This window comes from Sturnira hondurensis, unplaced genomic scaffold, assembly GCF_014824575.4.
Source record: "Sturnira hondurensis isolate 20B ecotype Veracruz unplaced genomic scaffold, ASM1482457v3 Scaffold0012477, whole genome shotgun sequence".
NCBI lineage: Eukaryota > Metazoa > Chordata > Mammalia > Chiroptera > Phyllostomidae > Sturnira > Sturnira hondurensis.
In genome coordinates this window covers 326865-339850 of record NW_028085108.1, presented here as the reverse complement: position 1 = coordinate 339850, position 12986 = coordinate 326865, and positions in this window count along the sequence as shown.

Genomic DNA, 12986 nt, shown 5'->3' with positions numbered 1-12986 from the left:
CTGACAGAAAATCAGACTGTATGGAAGTCTGGCAATGAAGGAGTTCAAGAAGACACATTCATCCAGATTGGTAGGAGGGGCAGAGCCCGGTGGAGAGAACTTGTGGCAAGGCTGCAGCTGGTGGACCTGGCCAGGTGGCAGCAGGTGGACCGGGTAGTCCCAATTTGTGCACCCATAAACCAGGAGGAACAGCTGGGGAGTGAAACAGACCATGCCCAGGGTCCCAGTGTGAGAAAATAAAGCCTCCAACGACGGATTGAAAACACCTGTGGGGGTTGAGGAGCCAGCAGGAGAAACTCCCAACCTCACAGGAGAGTTTGTTGGAGAGACCCACAGGGTGTTAGAATGTACACAAGCCCACCCACTAGGGAGTCTGCACCAGAAGGGCCCAATTTGATTGTGGGTAGTGGGGGAAGTGACTGAAAACCATCAGAAAGTGGAGCAAGCACCATTCTTCCCTCTCAGACCCCTGCCCCACAAACAGCATCAGAATGCAGTGACATAGGTTCCCCTGCCCTGGTGAACAGCTGAGGCTCCATCCCTTACTACATAACAGGCATGCTGAGAAAAAAAAGGCCCAAATGAAAGAACAGATCAATGCTCCAGAAAAAATACAACTAAGCAATGAAGAGATAGCCAACCTATCAGATGCACAATTCAAAACACTGGTAGTCAGGATGCTCAGAGAATTGGTTGAATTTGGTCGCAAATTAGACAAAAAAAATGAAGACTATGCTAAATGAAATAAAGAAAAATATACAGGAAACCAATAGTGATGGGAAGGAAACTGGGACTCAAATCAATGGAGTGGACTAGAAGAAAGAAAGAAACATTCAACAAGAAGAGAATGAAGAAACAAGAATTCAAAAAAATGAGGACAGACTTGGGAACCTCTAGGACAACTTTAAACATTCCAACATCTGAATTATAGGGGTACCATAAGGGGAAGAGGAAGAGCAACAAATTGAAAAATTATTTGAACAAATAATGGAGAACTCCCCAATTTGGCAAAGGAAATAAACTTACAGGAAATTCAGGAAGCTCGGAGAGTTTCAAAGAAGTTGGACCCAAGGAGGAACACTCCAAGGCCCATCATAATTCAATTCCCCAAGACTAAAAATAAGGAGAGAATCTTAAAAGCAGCAAGAGATAAGGAGACAGTTACCTACAAAGGAGTTCCCATCAGACTGTCAGCTGATTTCTCAAAAGAGACCTTACAGGCAAGAAGGAGCTGGAAAGAAGTATTCCAAGTAATGAAAGACAAGGACCTACAACCAAGATTACTCTATCCAGAAAAGCTTTCATCTAGAGTGGAAGGGCAGATAAAGTGCTTCTCAGATAAGGTCAAGTTAAATGAGTTTATCATAAAAAAGCCCTTATTATATGAAATGTTAAAGGGACTTATCTAAGAAAAAGGAGATAGAAGTATGAACAGTGAAAGGACAGCAAACCCACAGTTATTAAAAACCACACTTAAAACAAAAACAAAAGCAAACTAAGCAAACAACTAGAATAGGAACACAACACAGAAATGGAGATCACATTTAGGGTTATCAATGGGGGAGTGGGAGGAAGAGAGAGGGGGAAAAGATACAGAGAATAAGTAGCATAAATGGTAGGTAGAAAATAGACAGGGGGAGGTTAAGAATGGTACAGGANTATATATATATATATATATATATATATATATATATACACACACACACACACACACACACATGATATATATCATATGTATCATTATATGTATATCATATGTACCATAACGCATATATCATATGTATCATACATCATATATATGTTGTGTATATATGATTCTAGATGATAAACTTGAAGAAACCATCCTGTCACCAAAAAATAGAGACACATTATGAATCCTTTCCCATCCACTTTTTTTTAAAATATTTTATTTATTTATTTATCTTTAGAGGGGAAGGAGAGAGGGAGAGAAACATCAATGCATGGCTGCCTTTCGTGTGTCCCCTGCTGGGAGTTGGCCTGCAGGGAACTGGCCTGCAACCCAGGCATGAGCCCCGACTGGGAATCGAACCGCGATCCTCTGGTTCACAGGCCCGTGCTCAATCCACTGAGCTACACCAGCCAGGGCTCCCATCCACTTTTTATATTCTTTCCCTGTCTTATAAAAAGCAGTCTGTTTCCTATCAACATGTTTTGTACAGAGATAACTGAAAAACCTTTGACTTATTAAAATTTCTCATATTTCTTTAAAACAATTTTCCATAGCTTAAAGATCCACTCTGAAGAAGCTTAACTTTAAGAAGAAATGTCTAAGGGAATCGCCCAATATGGTAGGTTCAGAGGAAAGAGTTTTACAAATCCAACTTTAGGTTTCTACCACTGAGAAAGGTGTTCTGTAGGTGGAGGCATCCCATTGTACCCCAGAGGAAAGGGTGGTTAGCTATGGGCCAACCCTCATGCTCTTGAAGTCATTTACTGGGACTTAAGGAGGTGAGTTGCACCTGATATGTGAAGAAAAATCTGAGAACCAAAAGGCCCATTTATATTTTTATTTAGGCTGCTGTTGATAGCTCTATAAAGAGACCTGGAGGTGGGTGGAAGTTACAATTCCAAATACTCCTGAAAACCTGGAGCAGCCTCTCTGACACTCTCTTCCCTCCTTTTATTCCATGGTCCATGGCCATGAATAAGTAGGCAAAAGGCAGGAACCTTTTAAAATTAATCCAAACCTAATTTAAAAAATTAAGGGGGAACAGCCAGCTTCTTCCATCAAGGCAATAGGTGGTCACTGCAGAAGGTGAATTGCCATGACAACACTCTGAGAGACCAAATCTGGCTGTAAGGGTACATGTAATGTTACTGCCTGTTCCCCACAGTGCAGAATGGGGAGAAGGAAAATGTAAAGTTTCTGGGAGATTAGAAAAATTTCTCGAATAGGAAAGAGGTTTCCATGAGTAGCAAGCTACAAGCGGGGCTAAGTGCCCATATTCTGGATCTGGTGCTTGCATTGCACACAAGATGTAAATATAGCCTCAACACTTCATTATGTAGAGCTTGTGTTTTCTGAGAAACATAGGGTACCCATCCAATTAACTCCTCTATCTCCCTGAGGCTTCCAGCAAAAGATATTGTAGTGATTAAGAGTCCAAAACAAAATTTTCTGCCTATGGGCAAGAGATGAAATCAAAGCACACATCAATCTGACTCCAACCATTCTCAATCACAATCTTTTCACTGTTTACTAGCAAAGGTAGGAATAGGCCATAGGTTAATGAAAGCACCTACAGCTTCTCTCAGCCAATTCCTTATAGCAAGATCAGGGTTTTCAAAATTATCACCTAATTTTTCAAAATCCCAAAGGTGGTTATACTTAGACAAAATAGACTTTAAGTTAAAAAACTGTCATAAGAGACAAAGCAGGTCACTAGATAATGGTAACAATGTCAATTCAAGAGGAATATGTAACAATTATAAATATACATGTGCCCAATATATCAGCACTTAAATATATAAAGCAAATATTAACATTACTCAAGGAATAAATATATAGCAATGCTATAATACTAAAAATATTCAATACTCCATTTTCCATAATGTATAAATCATCCAGAGAGAAAATAAATAAGAAAAGAGAAGACTTTGAACAATACTATATATCAAAGAAAACTTACAGGTATATAGAACATTTCACCCATCAGCAGCAGAATACACATTCTTCCCAAATGCACACAAAACTTTCTCCAGGAAAAGTTTAGTAATGTTACAAGTGTATCACTCTGGTTGGATATGTTGATAATGCTGGAAGCTATGCACATATGGAGGCATGGTTTATGTGGAATCTTGTACCTTCCTGTCAATTTGTTTTTAAAACTAAAACTACTCAAAAATAAAAAAAAAATCTTAGGAATAAACTTAATCAATGAGGTGAAAGTCTTGTATACTGAAAACTATGTAACACTGCCCTGGCTGGTGTAGCTCAGTGCATTGAGCACGGGCCTGTGAACCACACAATCACAGTTCGATTCCCAATCAGGGCACACGCCTGGGTTGCAGGCCAGTTCCCAGCAGGGGACTCATGAGAGGCAACCATACACTGATATTTCTCTCCTTCTCTCCTTCCTTTTCCCTCTAAAGATAAATAAATAAATCTTTAAAAAAACTATATAACACTGATAAAAATTAAAGCAGATACAATGCATGGAAAGATGACCTACATTCATGGATTGAAAGAATTAATATTTTAAGATATTCATAACCCCAAGTGATCTACAGATTCAATGCAATTCCTATCAAAATTCCAGTGGCATTGTTCTTTATTTTTAAAAATATTTTATATATTTATTTTTAGACAGAGGAGAAGAGAAGGAGAAAGAGAGGGAGAGAAATATCAATGTACTGATGCACCTCTACTTAGGACCTGACCTGCAACCCAGGCATGTGCCCTTACTGGGAATCCAACTGGCAGACCTTTGGTTTGCAGGCTGGCAGCACTTAATCCACTGAGCTGTACCAGCCAGAGTCCTTTTTTACAGAAATGGAAAAATATAATAAAATTCTTACAGAATGATGAAAGAACCAGAGTAGCCAGAGTGACCTTGGGAAAGGACAAACCAAAAGATATTAGACCTTCTGATTTCAAAATATATTACAAAGCTACAGTATTTATAATAATATGGTACCAGCATAGAAACAGACACATAGACCAATGGAGTAGAATATAGAGCTCAGAAATAAACCCATGCATAACAGTCATCTAATCATTAGCAAGAGAGTTCAAAATACATAATGCAGAAAATATATTCTCTGCAATAAATGGTGTTGGAAAACTAGATAATTATATCCCAAATGATGAAATTGGACCTTTATCTTACACCACAAAAATTATCTCCAAATAGATTAAAGAGTTAACTTAAGATCTGAAACCACAAAACCTCTAGGAGAAAGCCTAGAGAGAAAGCTTTTTGACATTGATTTTGGTAATAATTTCTCACATTTGATACCAAAAGCATAGGCAACAAAAGCGAAAAGAGACAAGTGAGACTATATCAAACTAAAAACTTTCTACACAACAAAAGAAAGAATTGACCATATGAAAAGGCAACCTACAGAATGTAGAAAATATTTGCAAGCCGTATATTCAATAAAGACTTAATGTACAAAATACAGGATCAGGCACAAATAATGCTCCCCATTTTTTTTACAAAATATTTTATTATAAAGTCATAAGAATGAACTTCTGTAACATAACAATATCATCTCCAAGCACACCATATGACATTTTAGGTGAAATGTTCAAATTAAAACTATAAATTATTACACCCATTTTATTGCCCTACTAACCACACTGAAGCAGGCATTACTTCTGCCGGACCCTGTATACAAGGAATTTCTGTAACTCAATAGGAAAAAATCAAATCACCTAATTAAAAACAGGTCAAGATCTTGAAAAGATATTTATTCTAAAAGAACATACAAATGGTCCATTTGTATATGAAAAAGGGCTCAACATCACTAATGATCAAGAAATGTGAGTCAAAACCACAGTGAGATATCATCTTATACTTTTTAAGATAGCTAGTTTATAAAAAGGTAAGTATTGGCAAAGATATGGCAAAAGGAATCCTTGAACAATTAGTGAAAATGTATACTGGTGTAGCCACAGTGGAAACCATTGCGGAGGTGTCTCAAAAAAATTAAAAATAGAACTACCATATGATTTAGCAATCCCACTTATGGGTATATATCCAAAGGGATTTAATTCAAAATCTCAAAGAGTTATGTGTGTTCCCAAGTTAATTATAGTATTATTCACAATAGCCAAGACATGGAAGCCACCTAAGTATCCATTGAAAGAGAAAGAAAAATATATATACATCAGGATATTACTCATCCTCAAAAAAGAAGAAAATTCTCCCATTTGTGACAGTATAGAAGAACCTGTAAGATAATATGCTATGTGAAATAAGCCCAGGCACAGAAGGACAAGTACTACATTCTACTACTTATATAAAGAACCAAAAATATTCAAACTAATAGAAGCAGAGGGTAAAATGATGGTTACCACAAACAGGTAGAAAGGGAAAATGGAAAGGGATTCATAAAAGGGTACAAAGTTTGAGTTTGTAAGGTAAGTCCTAGGGATCTACTGTACAGCATAGCGCCTACAGTTAACAATACCATATTCTGTACTTAAAAATTTGCCAATGGCTTTGATTTTATGTTAAGTATTCTTATCACAATAATAATAATAATAATGGTACAATAAAACTTTTGCAGCTGATGTATATATTTAGACATATATTGTGATGATAGTTTCATGGCTATATATTTATCTTCGAACTCACCAGGTTATATACCTTAAATATGGACGGTGTTTTGTATGTCAATCATACCACAGTGTTGTGCTTTTAAAAACTGTATCAAAATACACAATCAAGAAAGTGAAAAGGTAACCCATGGAATGGGAGAAAATGTTGCAAATAATATATTTGATACATGGTTAATATTCATAATAGGTGAATACCTCCTACAACTCAATAATTAAACAACCCTACTAAAATATGAGCAAAGAATTAAATAGACATTTTTAGAGAAGATATGCACATAAAAACATGCTCAATATCACTAATCACTAGGGAAATGAAAATTAAAATTACAATGACATATCACCACACATCCATTAAGCTACTATTAAAAAAACAGACAATAAGAAGTGTTGGTGAGGTGGTGTAGAAATTAGAACCCTAGTGCAGATGGTAATGGAAAACATCTGGAAGTTTCCTTAAAAATTAAAATATAGTATTACAATATAATCATGCAATTCCACTTATAGGTATAAAAGCAAAATAATTGAAAGCAGGGTCTGAAAGATGTATTGTATGCTTATGTTTATAGCAGGATTATTCATGATAGCCAAAGGTGGGAGACCCTTAAATTTCCATCTATGGATGAATGGATAAACAAAAGTGGTATATATGCACAATGAAATATTTTATCCTTCAGAAGAAAGAAATTTTGACATACGCTACAAAATGAATAAACCTGAGGACATTATGCTAAATGAGATAAGGCAGCCACAGAAGTACAAGTACAGTATTACCCTACTTATATGAGGTACCTAGAGTAGCCAAATTGAGACAGAAAGTAAAATGGTGGTTGCCAGGGAATGGGTTGGAGAAGGGAATAAGGAGTTATTGCTTAATGATTATAAAGTCATATTTTTGCAAGATGAAAAGGGTTCTGAAAATAGATGGTGGTGATGTTTTGTACAGCAATATCAATATGCTTAATGTAACAAAAGTGTAAATTTTTTAAAAAGAGTACATTTAAAAATGATTAAGGTACTACGGCTGTGTGGCTCAATGGACTAAGCACCAGCCTGTGAACAGAAAGATTGCCAGTTTGATTTACAGTCAGGGCACATGCCTGGGTTGCGGGTGGTTCCCCAGTTGGGGGCATGCGAGAACCAACCAAGAGATATTTCTCTCGTATATCGAAGTTTCTCTCTCTGCCTCCCTCCCTTCCCCTCTCTCTAAAAATGAATAAATAAAAACTTCAAAAAATAATAAAGGTGATAAGTTTTTGTGTGTGTGTGCTTTCACCATGAAATGAAAGAAATGGTCATTTTTATATTATGTGTATTTCACCATAATTTTAAAAATAAAATAGTATTGGTAATATGATACTTGTTAAACACCTAGCAGAATGTTTGAAACAAGTAGATAATCAATCATTGTTAGTCACTTCCATCTTTTCCTCATCTCCCCTGACAGCATTTTCTCCACGACTTTATTTCTGCCTAACTTCCCACTTCTGTTTTTTTTAGTGTTGTTCTATTACAGTTGTCCCAATTTTTCCCCTTTGTTCTCCCCTGCCACCTGTCCTGCTCCCACAGTCAGTCCCTACACTGTTGTCTATGTCCAAAGGTCATATATACATCTTCTTTAACTGTGCCCATCCCCTTCTATACTCGCTTACCCCCTCCCCCTTCCCCTATGGTTACTGCCAGTTTGTTCTTTATCTCAATGTCTCTGGTTATATTTTGCTCACTTATTTGTTTTGTTGATTAGGTTCCACTTATATGAGAGACCATATGGTATTTGTCTTTCTCAGCCTGATTTATTTCATGTAGCATGATGCTCTACAGTTCCACCCCTGTTGTTGTGAAAAGTAGGAGCTTTCAGGGGAAATAGGGGAGGGATTTAGAGGAAGATATATAAAGGATACATAGACAACAACTGAGAAGGGTGGAAATGGGAGGGAGGGGGGAAGCACGGCGGGGTGGGATGGGATGGGAGTAATAGACAGAAAACTGTACTTGAAAAATAATTAAGTAAATTTTTTAAAAACTTGATTCCTGATCTATGTCCTCAATTTGGCTCAAATAAACTCCTATAAAAATTTCCTTTAAAAAAAGGTAGGAGCTTCTTTCTTTCACCTGCATAGTATTCCATTGTGTAAATGTACCACCTTTTTTTTTTTATTTACTCATTTACTGATGGACACTTAGGTGGTTTCCAGCACTTGGCTATTGTAAATAACACTTCTATGAACGTAGGGGTGCATAAATTATTTTGAATTAGTAATTCAGGATTCTTAGGGTATAATCTCAGCAGTGGAATCAATGGATAAAAAGGCAGTTCCAGCCCGGGCTGGTGTAGCTCAGTGGATTGAGTGCGGGCCTGTGAACCAGATGATTGTGGTTTGATTCCCAGTCAGGGCACATGCCTGGGTTGCAGCCCAGTTCCCAGCAGGTGATACACAAGAGGCAACCGTACATTGATATTTCTCTCCCTCTCTCTTTCCCTTCCCCTCTAAAGATAAATAAATAAAATCTTAAAAAAACTTTTAAAAAAGGCAATTCCATTTTTTGTTTTCTGAGGAAACTCCACACTGTTTTCCACAGTGGCTGCACCAGTCTGCATTACCACCAAAAGTGCACTAGGATTCCCTTTTTTCCACATCCTCTCCAACATTTGTTGTTTGTTGATTTGGTTACAATGGCCATTCTCACCGGTGTGAAGTGTTATCTCTTTGTGGTTTTAATGTGTATCTTTCTGACGGCTAGTGATGCTAAGCCTCCTTTCATATGTCTCTGGACCTTCTGTATGTCCTCCTTGGAGAAGTGGCTGTTCAGGTCCTTTGCCCATTTCTTAATTGGATTGTTTGTCTTCTCGAAGTGGAGTTGTGGGAGTTATTTATATATTTTGAAGATCAAACCTTTCTCTGAGGTATTGCTGTCAAATATATTTTCACCTATGCTTGGTTCTCTTTTCATTTTAATGCTATTTTCTTTAGCCATGCAGAAGCTTCTTACTTTGATGAGATCCCATTTGTTTATTCTTTCCTTTATGTCCTTTGCTCTAGGGGACAGACGTATCAGTGCAAAAGTTGCTGCATGGAATATCTGAGATTTTCTTGCCAATGTTCTCCTCTCGGACTTTAATGGTGTCATGGCTTGTATTTAAGTCTTTTATCCATCCAGAGTTTATTTTTGTGTATTGGTGTAATTTGGTGAACGAGTTTCATTTTTTGCATGTAGCTGTTCAGCTCTCTCAATACCATTTGTTTAAGAGGCCATTTTACTCCATTTTATGCTCTGCCCACTTCGTCAAATATTAATTGACTGTAGAGACTTAGGTTTTTATTTCTGGGCTATCTATTCTGTTTCATTGGTCTATGTGTCTGTTCTTATGCCAGTACCAGTCTGTTTTCACTACAGTGGATTTGTAATACAGTTTGATATCAGGTATTGTGATCCCTCCTACTTTGTTCTTTCTCAAAATTGGTGTGGCTACTTGGGGTCATTTATGGTTCCATATAAATTTTTGAAACATTTGCTCTATATCTCTGAAATATGCTATGGTACTTCAATACAGATTGCATTGAATCTATAAATTGCTTTGAGTTTTATGGACATTTTGATGATGTTAATTCTTACAATCCATGAACAAGGTACATGCTTCCATTTGTTTGTGTCTTTCTTAATTTCTTCAGTCTTCTGCAGTTTTCTGAGTACAAGTAATTTGCCTCCTTTCTTAGGTTTATTCCTAAGTACTTTATATTTCTTGTTGCTATAGCAAATGAGATTTTTATCCTGATTTCTGTTTCTGATATTTCATTGTTGGTGTACAAGAATGCCTTTGATTTCTGAACATCGACTTTGTATACCACTACTTTGCCAAATTCACTTATTAGGTTGAGCAGTTTTTTGGGGTACTCTATAGGATTTTCCATGTACACTATCATGTCATCTGCAAACAATGACAATTTTACTTCTTCCTTTCTTATTTGGATGTCATTTATTTCTTTTTCTTATCTAATTATTGTGGCTAGGATTTCCTATACTATGTTGAACAGAAGTGGTGAAAGTGGACATCCTTGTCTTGTGCTTGATCTTAGTGGGAACACTTTTAGTTTTTGCCCTTTGAGTGTGATGTTGTATGTAGGTCTCTCTTATGACCTTTGTTATCTTGCAGAATGCTCCCTCTATTCTCACATTGCTGAGTGTTTTTATCATAAATGGCTGCTGTACCTTATCAAGGGATTTTTCCTCATCTATTGATATCATCACTTTATTTTGTCTTTCCTTTTATTTATGTGATGAATTATGCTTACTGATTTGTGAATATTGTACAATCCTTGCATCTCATGAATGAAACCCAACGGATCACAGAGTATTATGTTTTCAATGTATTGCTGGATCTCGTTTGCCAATATTTTGTTAAGGATTTTTGCTTCTATGTTCATCAGCAATATTGGCCTGTAGTTTTCTTTCTTTGTTGTATCTTTGCCTGGTTTGGGAATTGGAATAATACTGGCCTCATAAAAAGAGTTTAAGAGTTGTTCCTCTTTTCATTTTTTGGAATAGTTTGAGAAGGATAAGAGTTAGCTCTTCCCTAAATGTTTGGTATAACTTGCCTGTGAATCCATCCAGTCCAGGGTGTTTGTGTGATGAGAGTTTTTATTACTTCTTTAATTTATTTATTTTTAAATATATTTTATTGATTATGCTATTACAGTTGTCCCATTTTACCCCTCTTTAATTCCCTCTGTCCTGGACACTCCCTGCCACTTGCACCCCCCACCCCTTAGTTGACATCCATGGATCATAATTACAAGTTCTTTGGCTTCTACATTTCCTACACTATTCTGAACCACCCCTTGTCTATTTTGTACCTACCATTCATGCTACTTATTTCCCATACCTTGCCCCCATTCCCATGTCCTCCCCACTGATAACCCTCCATGTGATCTCAATTTCTAGTTCTACTTGTTTGCTTCGTTTTTTTCTAGGTTCAATTGTTGATAGTTGTGAGTTTGTTGTCATTTTACTGTTCATAGTATTGATCATTTTCATAGATAAGTCAATTTAACATTTCATATAATAAGAGCTTGGTGATAATAAACTCTAACTTGACTTTATCTGGGAAACACTTTATCTACCCTTCCATTCTGAATGATAGCTTTACTGCATAGAACAATCTTGGACATAGGCCCTTGTCTTTCATGACTTTGAATACTTCTTTCTAACTTCTTCTTGACTGTAATGTTTGTTTTGAGAAATCAACTGATAGTCTTATGGGACCTCCTTTATAAGTAACAGTCTCCTTTTCTCTTGCTGCTTTTAAAATTCTCTCCTAGATTGTAAGGAATTACTATGCAGAGCTGTATGCCAAGAAATTTGAAAACCTAGATGAAATGGACAAATTTCTAGAAAAATATAGTCTTCCAAAACTCACTGAAAAAGAAGCAGAAAACCTGAACAGGTCAATAACAGCAGCGGAAATTGAAGAAGTAATAAAAAAACTCCCATCGCACAAAAGCCCTGGACCAGATGGTTTCACAGGAGAATTCGACAAAGCTTTTAAGGAAGAACTAACCCCGATTCTTCACAGACTATTTCAAAAAATCCAAAAGGAGGGAAAACTCCCCAACTCTTTTTATGAAGCCAGCATCATCCTAATTCCAAAACCAGACAGAGACACAAAAAGGAAAGAAAACTTCAGGCGAATATCGCTGATGAATATAGATGCTAAAATCCTCAATAAAATATTGGCAAATCGCATCCAACAATACGTCAAAAAGATCATACACCATGACCAAGTGGGATTCATCCCAGGGATGCAAGGATGGTTCAATATTCATAAATCAGTGAATGTAATACACCACATAAACAAAAGCAATCACAAAAACCACATGATCATATCAATAGATGCAGAAAAACCTTTTGATAAGGTACAACACCCATTTATGATAAAGGTACTCAGCAAAGTAGGAATAGAGGGAGCATTCCTCAATATAATAAAGGTCATATATGAAAAACCTACAGCCATCATCATACTCAATGGACAAAAACTAAAAGCTTTTCCACTAATATCGGGAACAAGACAAGGTTGTCCACTTTCACCACTTCTATTCAATATAGTACTGGAAGTTTTAGCCTCAGCAATCAGACAAGAAAAGGAAATAAAAGGCATCCAAATCGGAAAGGAGGAAACAAAACTGTCATTGTTTGCAGATGACATGAGAGTGTACATGGAAAATCCTATAGACTCCACCAAAAAACTGCTGGAACTAATAAATGAATTTGGCAAAACAGCGGGTTATAAAGTCAATATCCAGAAATCAAAGGCATTTTTGTATACTAACAATGAAACAGCAGAAGCAGAAATCAAGAAAAAAATCCCATTCGATATAGCAAAAACAAAAATAAAATATCTGGGAATAAACCTAACCAAGGAGGTTAAAGACTTGTATGCAGAAAATTACACAACACTGAAGACAGAAATCAAGGAAGACACAAACAAATGGAAACATATACCGTGTTCATGGATTGGAAGAATTAACATCATCAAAATGTCCATACTACCCAAAGCAATTTACAGATTTAATGCAATACCTATTAAAGTGCCGATGGCATATTTCACAGACATAGAACAAACACTTCAAAAATTTATATGGAACTACAAAAGACCACGAATAGCAGCTGCAATTTTGAGAAAGAA